Source organism: Sciurus vulgaris, assembly GCF_902686455.1.
Source record: "Sciurus vulgaris genome assembly, chromosome: 1".
Taxonomy (NCBI): Eukaryota; Metazoa; Chordata; class Mammalia; order Rodentia; family Sciuridae; genus Sciurus; species Sciurus vulgaris.
The window spans coordinates 21,757,996-21,773,258 of NC_136461.1; the positions used below are offsets into that span (position 1 = coordinate 21,757,996).

Here is a 15,263-nt window from a genome sequence, read left to right on the forward strand (position 1 = left end):
CTTTCACATGCTCAGTTCTCTTTTAAAGAGATTTAAATAATAAACGGAGATATCCTGGCTTAACCTGTGTAATTCCCATTTCTGGCGCTCCTTGTGATGTGGATGAGATCCATATTTCCTCCTGCTATCACTCTTCTTCTGCCTGGAAGACTTCAACATTTCTCATAGTGTAGACCTGCTGATAATTATTTCAGGACAGAAAAATTCATCCCAAAAGATGATGGCCAAAAATGTGCCAATTGAATAAAAACATGAACCTACAGGTTCAAGAAGTTCCATAAATCCCCAGCACGAAAAGACACGAAAACCAAAATCTGTATTAAATCACATCATGATCAAAAATACTCAGAGCCTGTGTTGAAGAGAAAATCTTAGATACAGGCTGAGGGGAGGCGGAAGGGGGACATTTCATGTCCAGAGGAACAGACGTTAGGAAAACTGCAGATTTCTCCTCAGGAACAATTCGAATGGGAAAACAGTGAGAAAGAGTCTGAAAATGCTGGAAAATAAATTCTAAACTCTGTAATATGTCTTTTAATAACAAAGGAGATGTAAAGACTTTTTAGGGAGTACAAGCCTGTAATATTCATTGGCTTCCAATGTCTTCATTTTCCGACTTTCAAGGATCATTATGCCTCCTCTGCTAATGTGTAATGTCTGTACATTTGTTTTTTCTGTTTTTTGTTTGTTTGTTTGTTTTGCTTTTGCTGTTTTACACAGAAGGGAAAAGTCAGTCCCTGTTACTCCATCTTGGCCAGAAGCAGAGGTCAGAGCTCCACAGTGATAAAAGTATATTCGTGTGATTCTCTCATGCTGCAGGCTCCGACCCAGGAGGGAAGGAATCTCCTCTGTTCCTACTGCGTCTCCAGCGCTCACACAGTGGCAGGCACAGGTGGGTGAAGAGCTGCATTATCTAAGCTTTCATTCCGTCTTAGCATAGTAATTCCAGAGCTACTAGAAGAGCCAGAAAGCACTTTGGAAGGTACCAATGGAGATAAGAAAAGAACCACATACCAACAAGGCAGAGAGAAGGAGAATGGAGGTCCCAGGAAGTCAGGCAGGCTAGAAGAGACAGAATGGACCCATCTCTTTTCCCAACCCACTGCCAGCCTCACCCCAATTCCCAAAAGCACTTTCTCATAAATGCCCCTGCCCATGGCCAACTAGCCATTCCCTACTCACCCCAACTCCAAACATTTTCCTCTTCGTTTAGTTATGGAATCTCAAAGTGAAGCTGCATAAAATTAAAACTACATTTCCCAGCTTCCCCTGCAGCAATGTGCAATCACATGACTAATTTCTACCAATAACAGGTGAATAATTGTGTGTGCAATTTCCAGGATGTGTCCTTAAGGGAAAGGGCTAAACTGGTACATGTCCTCTTGTTCTTCTTTCCTTCTGGATGGAATATGGACATGACATTGAGCTATGTTTCAGAAAATCCGTGGGGCCTATGAATAGGGTCAACAAGCAAAAAACGGAAGCACTGGGTCTCCAACACCATAGAGTCCCCTGGAGGAGGACTCAGCAGCAATGCTGGAACTGTTATGAGATCTAATCTTGTCTTGTAAAAGTCACAATCGTGTTGAGTCTTCCGCGATTCTCAGTAGCACCCGAGTCTAAGCACTTGGCTGTCTGGCAGGGAAGCTGACGTTACTCAGAAGCGCCTCGACAAAGGCCTGGAAGGAAAACCATCTAAGTTTAGTCTGCGACTTGGCCCCAGCAAGTCAGGGCATCTGGAGGAACTGGCTCAGAAAAGGACCTCCCAGAACCCGTGGCCGTGCTACCGGAGCCAGCTTCTGCTGGGCGCTGGCAACAGAATGTGCGATGCGGACGACAGTAAAGCTGGACAGAGGGAGGTGGCCCCACTGGACACTGCCCCTTTCCCTTCCCTTCTCGGCGGAGGGTCCTTCCCCAAATCCTGAACCATTCTGAGCCTCAGCCTCTTCCTTCCGCCTTGACTTGGACATAGCCAGTCCACAGAGCAGGAAAACAGAAGGAATAAAATTAATGGTATTCCTAATGGGGATGATGGTTGTGAATGGCTGACTGTGCGGTTACCCCCGCTGAGGGAGCCCCCAGGCAGGCAGGCTCAGGGTTGAGTGCCCTGATGGCAGGGCCCGCTCTGGTCTCCACCAGGCTCACGAAGCCATCACATAAATCCAGCATTTAGATAAGAGGGGTCTGCAGAGGACACTTTCCTGAAATGCAATGGTAATAAAAAAGAAAAATGGAGAAACTTGCGCCAGATAACCACCGCCAGAGAAGTAATTACGCCGCTCCTGTCCTGAGCCAGGATGCTGGTGGCAGAGGCACCTGCCCAGGTGATCCATCAGCCCTGGATTTATGGACTCCCTGTGAGCCGCCTGCACATTTCCTCCCCTCTGGTTGACTCGAGACACTTTTATTTAGATTTTGTCAAGATTATTGATCGTCCTCGCCTGGTCTCGAGGCGAGGAGGTGAGCTTCTCACTGGGTGGCACGATCGAATGCGGATTTGCTGGCAAAGATCCAGGGAAAAAATGGCCCACTCAAGTGAGCCAGTCACCTCAAACTGCCCACGTCCTGAGGTCCTGTGCGAGGCCTTGAGCTCCTGTCACCACGAGTGGAGAGCCGGCTGCTGCACCAAGGGCCTCTCAGGCTGCACGCCCCGTCTCCTCCTTGGAAGAACGGGAATCAGAACCATCTAAGCACCTCCTGAATGCAGGGGTGAGGGCGGGTGCTGACTGAGAGCTGCAGATGGCGTTCCCACCACCCCTTCCCCCCCCCGGAGAATCTGCACCCAGCAGAGACACGAAATCAGACCGAAGACATGGGAGGTGGCTCTACGAGATCGCCTGCCCATCATCCTCTTTCGGCCTGGGAGGATCACGTTCTGATTCTGTTGACACATCAGCCAAGGCCAGGAGAGGCTAAACCACTGTCAAGGTCGCACAGCAATGAGACCCTTGAAGTCCAAGAGCAGCAAGCACAACCAGGGAGCCACGGCGGTCGTGAGACCACGAGGCTCCACGGCGGGCCGTTCCCCGCAGCCACAGAACTCCTATTATCTCATTGACTCTGCACCCCAGGTCCACGGTGTGGGTACTATTTTCAATTGATCTTAATGTGGTTCCAATTGAGGCTTGTTCCCTCATTTCAAAACATATCCTTGCCTCAGTTGGTTTTATCCACAGAGAAACTCGTTTCAGGTGGGAACGATAAGACAAGCATTCAGAGCGGATTCCCATCCTGCCCCAGCGTGCCTCATGGCCTCCCTCCCACCACATCCGGGACACGGGTGGGTTGCTGCTGGCAGGGGCGACACAGGGGGCCTGAGGCGAGGTGATCCCCAGGGCAGCTGGGGGCCTGGGTGTCACCGGGTCCTGCTCTCTCAAGCTGCCGCTCACAGCTTTGTGCCAGTTTCCAAAACTATCCCTCATCACATCAAAGGGTCCCTTTCACAGCTTGGGCACAGTGATGTTGGTGGCAGGAAAAGCAGCATGGCTCTGCCCCTTCACCATCAGCCTCCAGACCCGCTTCTGACTGCAGCAGCGCTTCTGGCCACCCAGCCACCTGGACACCAGAGGCACCTCCCCCACCTCTGCTCCCAGTTGGAATTAGCTGGTGCCCAAATCCCTGCTGCCTGGAGCCTGGCAGCAGCTGCTGGGTAATCCTTCAAGAAGCCTCCTCCAGGGAGGGGCAGTCTTCTGCACCCTTCCTCCCCTGCCATGCCGAGTACAGTGTCCCGCCCACCAGGCGACTTGGAGAACGCTGGTTACACAGGACAGAGCCCAAGCAGAAACCAACCCGGTGTGGAAGGCTTGCTTCAGAGCACGAGGGAAAGGTCTCTAAACCAAAAGCCGGTTCTCTTGGTCCCTGGAGACCACGGGCACATCCTTTTGTAGAGTCTCCATCTCCTGCAAAGAACCCTCACTCCTGGAGCTGAAACCCACCTGTGACGCAACGCGCAGACGCTGCAGAGGTGGCATCTGCTCCCAGCGTCCTCAGCAGAGGACAGGTAAGCCTCTGCAGGCGACCGCCGCACTCTACTCCCCAGGACAGATGTTGCTATTGAAGTTGGGGGACATCCTGGGAACTGCGGAGGTTGGGGGTGTGTCCCTGCTCAGCCTCAGAAAGGACTTTGATGAATTTTTTTTTTTTCAAAATCACAATGAGTAGGAAATTTGGGGACAGAGAGACAGTCTGCCCAAAGGAAGCCTCTGTCCTCCTATTTCGTGGGAAATGAGGGCCCTGCCACTGGCTCTTGTCCTGAGCGGGTCGTGGCTATCAGCTTTCTGCAGGGCTCAGACTTGACACACGGCTTGGCATCTTGTGGATACTGACAGGAGGCTTCAGCCTCCCTTTCAGCTGAGCCTCCAGTGGCAGGATGAAGCCCCGGGGGACTGAGGCACTGGGTTCTGCTCCTTCCCCTGACCTCAGGGTAGAGCTGTGGCCGTTGATAACATCGGGTCTAACTCTCTCATCTCGCTGAAGACACCATTAAACACTTCCCATTTTAAAACCAAACCTAGAAAGGAACAGGCAGCATTTCTGTAGAGGGTAAATTCCAGAAAGGACCCCGCCAGCATCCATCCGCTCCTGTCTCCATGCAGGGCTGCCATCGTTCTTCAGGGGAGAAGGGGACTCGGGATCCTGCATAACTTCGTACAAGAATAGTCGGTACCATCCACGGCTCCCTCCTAGGGGAAGGGAAAACGGGTGCCTTTGTCTGTTCGAACGTTCGGCAGATGCTAATGGGGTCTCTTCTGTGCCAGGAACTGAGCTACTTAGGTGCTCTGGGTAACAGAATAAAACAGACTGAATTATCAGCAAATCATTAAAGTTACAATAAACCAAGAAGTTAATGCTGCCCCTTGAGAAACAGATTCCTGGGTAGAGAGGGAAGAAGCCAGGAGAGCAGGTGGGAGCTTCTGCAAGAATCCAGGAGAGAGAGGCCAGGGACTGGGACAGAGGCCCGAGAGGCCGCCGTGGAGGTAATGAGCAGGGGTTGTCTCTGGAATGTTCTTTAAAAGATCCAAGGGACTTACTGATAGGGGTGACATGGGATATGAGAGGAAGAGGGTCCATCATGGCTCCAGGGTCCCAGTCCGAGCAACAGGAAAGATGGAGCTGCTGTAACCGAAATGAGGGAGATGGTGAGCAGTGGTTGGATGTCATCTTGGTTTACTTTTCTGTTGCTGTAACCAAATACCCGAGGCTGCATACTTTATGAGGAAAAAAGTTTATTTATCTCATGGTTCTGGGGTCCAAGAGCACGGTCCTATCATTGGCTTCAGCTGAGGGCCTTATGTCAGGTAGCACTGCATGACAGGAGATCATGTAAGAGAGAAAGAGACAGAGGAGGAGAGAGAGCGAGAGAGCAAGAGAGAGCGCACTGTTAGAAGCAGCAAGGGAGCAGGCCCGGAAAGCTGAACTTGCTCTGACAGCATGCTCACATGGTAACCCACCCAGTCCAAGAGTCCTAACCTACCAGGAGGATCAGACATTAATCCCAATGGCCTACACGCCTCCCACCAGGTCCCGCCTCTTCGAGTTCCACTACCTCTCAATACTGTCACACTGGGGACAAGTTTCCAGCACATGAACCGCTGGGGGACAAACCACATCTGAACCATGGCTGTTGCATCAGCCTGGAGTTCAGAGAGAGATTGGGTTGAGACGGAAGTCAGTGGGGAGGAAGGGAACAAGAAGTCCAAGGACGAGCCGGAGACAGCTCAAGGCTTCCAGGTGAGGATCCGAGGGGAAATCAGCAGAGGAACCCGGAGGAACAGCGAGGGAGGAGGAGGGAGAGCCAGGGGTGCAGCAAGCACGCCTGGTGACCACGGGCCAAGGTGCCCCTCTTCCATGAGGGGCTCATGGGTGACCTTGTGGGGAGCAGGGGTGATGGCGTGAAGTCTGGGCAGAGTGAAATGCAGAGGGGACGGGAGCGGGCTGGGAGGACGGGTGTGCCATAGACCGAGGCCGGGCGTCGGCAGGGGCTTGTTACCTGGCCTTGGTGCCCTGACAGGAAGGACCGGCGGAGACGAAGTCAGCGATGCAGGAGGGAGAGCGGAGGCCTGGGGTGTCTGAGCAGTCGAGGGGGCCATGACCCTGGGCTCGGCGGCCTGAGGTAAGTCTGCTCCCAGGGCCTCCCGTAGAGGATTTCCTGCAGGGTCTCCTCATGCTATTTTTAATTCCCGGAGCCAGCGCACGGAGGCGGGTCATCTGTTAGCGACGGCGGGAGGGGGCGTGGCTGGGGCAGTGCCTCCTACTAACACGCAGGAGATGACCTCCAACTGTTGCTCGGGCGTCCTGTGCAGGTGAGGTGACCATCCCTGCAGGCGTGGAGCCCCTCCTGGGTGGGGATGGTCTGCTCCGAGGACTCCAATGGCTCCAACCTCAGGCATTCAGGTTTTGATAGATGCTTCCGGAATGGTCTCTGCTAAGGTGACCCAAATGAACGTCCCCCCACGGGAGGGTCTGTGACACCGAGGGAGGTGGAGAGGTTTCAGGGTGGGCTTTTGGTAGACGGTTTGGCTTGAAAGTGGATTCAGAAAGTGCCGGCCCGCCCCTCCCTCCAGGGGGTCGTGTGCTCCCTGGGGGGTCTAGGGAGCTGAGGGGTCAGGGCCTCGAGGACAGAGAGTCAAAGGGAGCAGGGTGCAGGTGTGGGGGAGCTGCTGGGTGCTCGGGGGCCAGGGCCAGGTGTGGGCCTGGCTCAGCAAACAGCCCACGGGGTCCTGGTCTCGACCCCTCCCTGTCTGGTTATGACAGTAACAAGCTCCAGAGAGACCAAGAAGATATGGAAGGACATCACAAAGACTGAGGCAGACACTAATGTCCTCTCTTATCAGCACGACCCCTATTGTTTGGGAACAAAGATTCCCTGGGGGACATGTGACCCAGCCCCAGCCAATGGAGCAGGAGCAAAGGTTGCTGCAGGGCCTTCTGAGAAAGCTCTTCAGAAGGGCCAGAGCCTGCTGGACGCTGGGGTGGACCAGCCACTTGGCACACGAAGCCCAGCAACAGAGCAGCTGTGCAGTGACCTCACGTGGGTCCACCCAGGCTGAGGACACGGAGAGGAGGCAGAGGAAGAAGTCAGCCAGGGCGCATCACAGAGCTGCTGGGCTTCCATCGGAAGCCACTACCGGCCACCATTAGGGAGAAGATAAGCCTTCATTGGTCGACACCCCTGTTCACGGGTTCCTGCTGCCCTCTGTGGAATGCCACTCCTGGTGTGCAAGTGCAGGGGCGGGAGAGTGGGCACGGGACACTCCTCCTCACACTGGCCGGCTGTGTGTTGTAGCCTGAGTAGCTAGACCCTCTGAGCCTGAGTCCCCGTCTGTAACTACAGCGACAGTCCCAGAGGCACTGGCATTAGTATGGAGTACTCAGGCCTCAGGAGGGTGGACGGTCCCACCAGGGCCATGGGTGGCCGCTCAGGGCTCGCAGTCAGCAGGGTCAGCGATCTGGTGGGAAGGCATCTGACTGACGGTAGGGCCCTTCCACCCAGCTGTCTGCCTGCCTTGGCACGCCCCCACCCGGGGCCTGGTCACCCCTGTAAAATGCAGGGTTTTGGCTAGAAGCCATGAAGGGCCTCTGCAGCCCTCGCACTCTTGTCTTAACTTTTCTGCTTTCACAGACCCACAGGGAGGAGGGGTGGGAGTGGCAGAGATCGCGGTCAGCTCTGTGACCGGGAGTGTGAAGAGCCACAGGACCCAGCTAGGTGAACCAGTGAAGACGGCACCTGCCCAGGTTGGGGAGCGGGGCAGGAGGGCCCAGAGCGGGGAGGAGGGGCCCTGCCCTGCTCACCCGGGGCAGGGCGGACTGTGGTCCCATGCAGGCTGCCCAGCCTGCTTTGTGTGATTCTGCAGCCGCTCTGAGCAGATGGACTTGCTGGATGCGCTCTCGGGAGGCCCCGGGTCCTCCACTCGCCAGCCCCGTGATCTTGATTGACACTCGGCTTTGTCGTCTGTGAACGCACAGCCCTCGATTTCTGCTGCTTATGACATGCACAGAATGTCTTCTCCATGCTTTCACGTCCAGCCTACTTCTGTCTGCACATCTGGATGCGTCTCTTGCAGGCAGCAGATTTTTTCGATCCATTCTGCCAATCTTTATCTTCTGACCGGAGCATTTAATCCATTTTCATTTAAAGTAATTACCAAGACAGAGGGACTTAGTCGTCTGCCATTTCGTTGTCCTCTATTTTCTTATGGCTCTTTTAGCCTGGATTTCCTGCCTTCTCTCTTTTGTGTGTTTAACGTGTGTAGTAAAACATTTTGATTCTCTTATCCTTTTGTGTATATTTGGTAGCTCTTGTGTTACATCCGTGGATAGGGTATTGAATATCAAAAGTTACAATATTCTAATTTGAATTTATATCAGCTTAACTTCAATAACATTGAAAACCACGGCCTCTCTTTGGTTCCATCTCTATCCCCTTCCAATTACTGGAGTCATTGACTTGCTTCTTTTTACACTGTGTGTCCAAAACAGACTCATACCTTTTTTTACGTTTATTAATGTCTTAGAAAACAAAGTGGAGTTATAAAACAAAGTTACATTAATGCTGGATTTTATAATTGCCATATATTTACCTTTAACAAGATCTTTATGTCATCATACAATTTCAAGTTACTGTCTAGTTTCCTTCCATTTCAATCTCAAGGACTCCCCTTAACACTTCTTTCAGGGCAGATAGAGCAGTAACAGATTTCCTGATCTTTTGTTTATGGAAGAATGTCTTAATTTTCCCCCTCACTTTTGGAGAACAGATTTGCCAGACACAGAATTCTTGGTTTACAGTTTATTTTCTCTCAGCACTGTGAGTCTATAAATCTACTGCTTTCTGCCCTGCAAGATTTCAGATGAGAAATCTTCTGATCATCTTATTGAAAATCGTTTGTGTGGCACCCGTTACTTCTTCCTTCCTGCTTACAAAATTTTGTCTTTTAGTGGTTAGATTTTGCCCCTTGGTATGGGCCTCTAAGTTCATCCTCCTTGGAGTTCATTTAGCTTCTTAGATGTTTATATTTGTGTCTTTAATTAAATTGAGAACGTTTTTGGCCACTACTGTTTCTTCAGATCCTTTCCCCGTTCTCTTCTCTTTCTGTCCTCCTTCCGGGTCTCCCATGATGTGTTGGTCAGCTCACTGGCACGCCTGGGTTTCTTAGGTTCTCTTCACTTTTCTTCAGCCTTTTTCTTGATCACTGCAACCATCCGATATTTAAGTGTGTTGATTCTTTCTTCCACCTTGTCAACTCTGCAGCCTTAGTTCACTGTGGCTGCTGTAACAAAATACCACAGATTATATGGTTTATAAGCAACAGAAATTTGTTCCTTACAGTTCAGGAGGACAGGAAGTCCAAGACTGAGGCAGCAGACAGAGTCTGGTGAGGGTCTTCTGCACGGTTCATATATGGCCTCTTCTCATTGTGTCCTTACGTGGTAGATGTGGTAGGAAATCTCTCTGGGGTCTCTTTTTAAAAGCACTAATACCATTCATGGGCTACTGACCTCCCAAAGGCTCCACCTTCGAATACCCTTAAATTGAGAGTTAGGTTTCAAGATGTGAATTTTAGAATCTGATTTTGAATTCCTCTAACAAATCTTTCATTTAAGTTATGCTTTTCAGTTCCGTGACCTCTTTTTAGATTCCTTTTTATATTTTCTACTCTCTTTATTTATATCTGCATACATTGTTTTCATGTCTTTCTTAAGTTCTTTTTACCACATTTAAAATGGTTGTTTTAAAGTTTGTGTCTAGTGCTGGGCCTGGTGGCATATGCCCTTAAGCCCAGCAATTCAGAAGGTTGAAGCAGGAGAATTGCAAGTTCAAGGCCAACCTGGGAAACTTAGTGAGACCCTGGGAAACTTAGTGAACCCCTTTAAAAAGGGCTGGGGCTGTAACTCAGAGGTAAAGTGGCCCTGAGTTCTATCTCCAGTACCACTTAAAAAAGAAAATTAAAAATTAAGGTAGATGCATCTAATAATTTCACTATCTTTTCTTTGCCAGAGAGCGTTTCCATTGGTTTAATTTTTCCTTGGAATGGGAAGTAGTTTCTTGTTTCTTTGTACGTCTTGTGGGTTGTTTTGTTTAAAACTAGACATTTGAATCGTGGAGTATCAGCTCTGGAAATCAGAAATCAGATTCTCCTGTTGAAAATTTGCTTTCTTAAAAAACACAATTGTTGAAAGTTTCCAAAGGCCTTTTCTGAGCCTGCACCTCTGACTAAATTTTCCTGTACTTCTAGTTGCTTTTCAAATATTCCAGTCCTTAAATATCTGGTTCCAAAAGGGGAAAAAGGAAAAACAAAGATAAAAATAAGGGGACAGCACTTTACGCTCCCTGCAAGTCACTTCAGCGGGAACAGCAGGAGCTCACCATGGCCGTGGCCAAGGTTGCTTCAGCGGCTGCCCACCTCCGGGCCTGCTCCTCCGCGTCGGAATGATGGGTGTTACCCAGCTTGCTGTCACCGCCTACCAGACACCTGACCGGGCCCACTTAGAGGAGGAAAGGTCCATCTTGGCTCGCCGTTTCAGAGGTTCTCAGTCCCTGGTCCGCTGGCTCCTTGGCTCCGGGCCCAAGGCGAGGCCCCTCCATCATGGCGGAAGGGTGTAGTGAAGGACAGCTGTCAGTTCATGGCAGCCAGGAAGCAGAGCTAGAGCTAGCCAGGTGCCGTGGGCACAGCGTCAACCTCAGAGGCACAACTCCTACGATGTACTTCCTCCGATCATGTCCCACCTGCCTGAATTTACCTCCCAGTACAGTAGTCCTTTCAAATCATTAACCCATCAAATGGAGCAGTGCACGGACGGCCACAGCTCCCCGGATGTAATCAGTTCACACCTGAACATTCCTGCATTCTGCTTTTTGAGGAGACATCGAGCCAAACCCAAACAGGAGGCAATCAGCAATCAGAGCACAGATCCCCGATACTTGGAGGATGAGATCCTTGTTGCTCACCAGGCCCTCCGCCAGCTGCAGAAGCTCCCAGGGCTCGGCACACTGCCTGCCCCATGGATGCGGGGTGGAGTCTGGGTAGCTGCTACCCCACTCAGAGCAGAAACTGACTGAAATCACTGTCCAAGCCGTCCCCTGGAAATGATTAGCCTCCGAATAGACTTCCAGAGTTCCAAAATAGTTACATCAGGCAGATTTTGCCAGCAAAATCATTATCTAGCTGGGGAGATGGATTCCTGGTTGCTCCCAGCCCACCGTCTTTCCCCGAGCTGTGTGACTTTGATAAGGTCACTTCATCTTCCTGGGTCTTTGTTTCACTGCCTATGAAAGTGAAGTTGATGTTAAGTATCATCACAAATAGATAGGTGAAAAGTGCATCTATTCATTACCTTGATTTAGCTATTCCATGACATTCACATATTTTATTTATTTTTATGTGGTGCTGAAGATCGAACCCAGTGTCTCACACGTGCTAGGCAAGTGCTCTACCACGGAGCTACAGCCCCAGTCCAACAGTCACGTATTTTAAAACAACATGTGGTACACCATAAACAGATGTAATTTTTAGTGATTTGTTTAAATAAATGAATAAGGAAGTGAGGTTGGATTGATGATATTGGAGATACTTCCAATTCTAAACAACTAGGTTTCTATACCTAGGATAACAGCAGCCCTAATCTCTTTGTATTATTGGGAAAATCAGCCATGACACAGAAATACTTGCATTTCCCCTTCTCTTTTTTTGTTAGTATATTTTCTTTTTTTGCACCCCAACCCAAACCCAGTAGAGGCGCCTATGGGTTTTTGTGGCCCGATACCTTCTCTTTCTCTTACTGGTGAAACAGTGCCCTCTGGCCAGCTCTCAGACCACGTGACCTGGGGAGGGCCAGCATCACCCAGGGGCTGGGTCCTGATTGGCCGAAGCCCTCTGATCTTCTGATGTTGCAGGCACAGGATGTGACTCTTAGGGTCAGTGCCCTGGGACTGTTGACCACCCAAAAGGAGGAGAAGCTGTCTTTTCTGCTGGGTGCAAATCTGAATGGCCACCATCGGACCATTAGGAAGAGGGACCGGAGAGAAATGCTAAGGATGAAGAAAGAAGAAGCAGGTCCTGCTGGCCTCATTTGAACCCCTGAGTCAAGCTGCTCCTGAAGCCTGCCTTGTTTTCTGAGCTTCTGTTTGTATAAACCAATACATCCTTCTGAACTCGAGCCAGGTTACCCGGAGGTTCCTGTCACAGGAGATGAAAGAGCCTAATGATTGTCCTGGTTCAGCTTCAAAGTCTCCATGCTGAGAACAGCACGAACTTTGCTGCCTCAGCCTCCCTCCTGGTGTTTGGGTCAAGTTCATCTTCCGCTGCCCCTGCTCCCCATTTTCTTCCTTCCCACAGAGGAAGCTGCCAAAACCAGCTCGTAATGGCATCTCCAAGGGCGAGGGCACATTAGCCCCAGACTCTAATGGACCGAGCAGCCCTGTCACTGCCAGACGCAGCATCGCATAGTGACCCGAGGGCAGCAGAGTCAGCACGGAGAGTTCCCAGGGCTGATGGCCTTCCTCCGGCAGAAGGCAGGGAGCAGGGCCATTCCCAGAACCACTCGGAGCCAAGGCCTGACTCTGAGCCGAGAAGGGCTTTCAAGATCCCCTGGGTAATGTCTCTCCTGCAGATGTTCAGACCAGGCCCAGAGAGGGCTAGAGACTTTCCCGCGTTACACAGTGGTACAGAGGCAGAGGCCGACCAACGTCCCCCTTTCTCCTTGACCGTGTTCTTCCCCGGAGGTCAGCTCTGTGCCATCTCAGACCCTCCCTCCCCCTCTCTTCCTCCTGCCTGTCATGGAGGGCTCTCCTCTCTGCTTCCAGGGGTGAACTGAGGAGGTGAGAGGTCAGTTCACCCCCCAAGGTCACCCGCGTGACCCTGAGGGCCCTGCAGGAGGAGCAGAGACACACATCCCCTCCTCCGTGGCCTGTGTGTGGGGATGTGGTCTTCTGTGACCTGCAGGCCCCTCCGCTGCTGCTGTCCCCTCCCCGGCCCCTCCTGCTCCTGTTTACCTGGAGCCACCCTGTGGACCCCACCAAGTGAAGGTCAGAGACTGTCTCCGGGAACCGGAGGCCACGGCCAGCTGCCCGGCAGACACTGAGGGAGCCCCTGCTGCTCCCCAGGGCTTGCTCAGTGGCAGCCGGGTGCGCGTCTGCAGAGCCTTGTGACAGTATGACGTCTTGTCATCAGCGAGGCTCTGTGGAGGCTGAGGCCCCTGTGCTGGTCTCATGCCCAGGTGCATGTGGCCACCGCAGAGAGGTCTGGGTGACTGGCGGCGAGGCCTAGAGCTGTCATCCCGCTCTGCGTGGAGGTGGGGTCAGAGCCAGGACGGCAAGGCCTCCGCTGGGAGGGAAGCAAGCCCTGGCCCGGGCACAGTGGACCAGACGTTCTCCCCTCACCAGCCCCTCGGGGAGTCAGCTCTGGACCCTGGCCCTGCTGGACGGAGTGTAGACGGACCGTCGTGGAGTCTGGAGTCCAGCAGACCCAGGTCGGAATCCTGATTCTGTAACTCACCCGCTGTGTGATCCTGGACAGGTCACTTCACTTCTCTGGGCAGTTGCCTCATCCCTAAAAATTCAAGATTGACATCTGGGCAGAAGCGCTCATTATAGCTTCCCTGCTCCTTTCTCCAAGCGCAGCCCACAAGCCCACCGAGCCTGCGCTCTTTCTGGCTTGACTGGAGGCCACCAAGGCCCCGAGGCCACCACACTGCCCTTGCCTGTGGGTTTCCTCAGCGTGCTGTTCATCCCCTCAGACCCAGGAGGGTCTCTGGCCTCAGGGTGGGGCAGGGTGTCCTTCCTTTAAGGACTTTGGCCTGATTTAGTCAGGCCCACCCAGGGTAATATTCCCTTTTAAAAAATTACGGTAAATATGCAGAACATAACATTCACCATGAAGGTACAATTCAGTCCATCACCTGAACGAGGCCTCTGCCCTCACACAACAGCCCCTGCCCCTTCTCTCCTCCCCCCGTGACCACCCTGTGTGTCCCCCCGTGTCCCGAGTGCCCGCGTCTCCTGTGAGCGGGGCTGTACTGCCTCCGCCCTTCCCCATCTGGTTCAGCGCACTTGGCAGAAAGCCTCCTGCATGGAGCCGGGTGGTTTCTCCTCCTGGCGGGCGTGGCAATGTCCTCCCTCAGCAGGGCTCCTCGTGACCGTCTCCCTTTTGGTGAGCTCGGGGACCCGGCCCTCTGTTACAGTGGCTAGATCTTTCTCCTTCACCTTCTTCTGTTGGTCAGAAGCACATCAGGGGCCCAGCCTGGACTCACGGGATGGGAGGTGAGCAGCAGGGGACCCTGGGGCCACCCTCCTGTGTCTTCCAGCCACTGACTGCCCATGCAAGCTCAGCCCGGACCTCACCTCAGTCCCCGTGGCTTCACCTGTCAACCTGTCAACCAGCCGGCACTGTCTATCTCACAGGGTCGTTGTGAAGAGCAGGTGACCTTGTACCCCCTATCTGGCCGAGCCCTGGGGCAGGGGCTGGCGGGTAATTTCCCATTACCAACAAGTCAGAAATGTCACCTTCCAGAGATGCTAGAACTTGGGGTTCATCGATCCACCGGACCCCAATCGGAAGACCACGTTTTCCCGCCCTCTACTACCAACACCCACGAGAGGCGGTGTTTGCAGAAATGCGCGTGAATTCCAGGACCAAGTGGCTCACCCGCTCCTCCCTCCATCACCCCACGAAGGAAAAGGTGTTTGGGGAGCATAAATACCTGGCCTGTCCGGGACCAGGCCCCGCAGATGAGCTGGGAGCCTGGACGGGCCTCGGGTCCTTCCACCTGTCCAGGGCGGTGACTGCAGGAGCCGCTGGCTGGGGCCTCGGTGTCCAGCTCTGGGGACATCGTCCCATTAGCTCTCACCTCAGCCCCCAAGGAGCTGAGGTCGCAGCTCATCCTGCAGCGGAGCGGCCGAGACCTCGACCAGGGAAGGGGTTTCCCAAGCTCACGGCCCTGACTCTGGCCACTGCCCCAACCCTGCCCATGCTGCTCCTTCAGCCTGGTGTCGGGTTGTCCAGCCCCAGGGCTGAGCAGATCACTGTGTCCGTCCACAGGTGACAAAATGGACCCACAGGGAGGAGGCGACTTGCCCAACGTCATGCAGCAGAGAAGAGGTGGAGCTGGATGGAAGCCCGTGTGCCGGCCCCCCAGGGCTCCCTCCCTGCATCCCACTCCCAGGCTCAGCCTCCTCTGGAGGTCCGGCCTCCTTCCAGGTCTGCACCACCCCTCCTGCTTCCAGAGCCCGGGGGCTGTGACCTCCTTAACGTGCCCGTTTAGCTATT

The 15,263-nt window shown here is 52.9% G+C and overlaps 1 long non-coding RNA gene across 1 annotated transcript; it reads right to left on the minus strand.

Moving 5' to 3' along the window:
• Positions 1-11,199: 11,199 nt before the first annotated feature.
• On the minus strand, positions 11,200-14,139 carry LOC306653659. The gene is made up of 3 exons (XR_013761767.1): positions 14,048-14,139; positions 13,494-13,547; positions 11,200-11,266 (listed from the first exon to the last, which is right to left on the minus strand). It is a non-coding gene; the product is annotated as an uncharacterized lncRNA (long non-coding RNA).
• Positions 14,140-15,263: the final 1,124 nt, after the last annotated feature.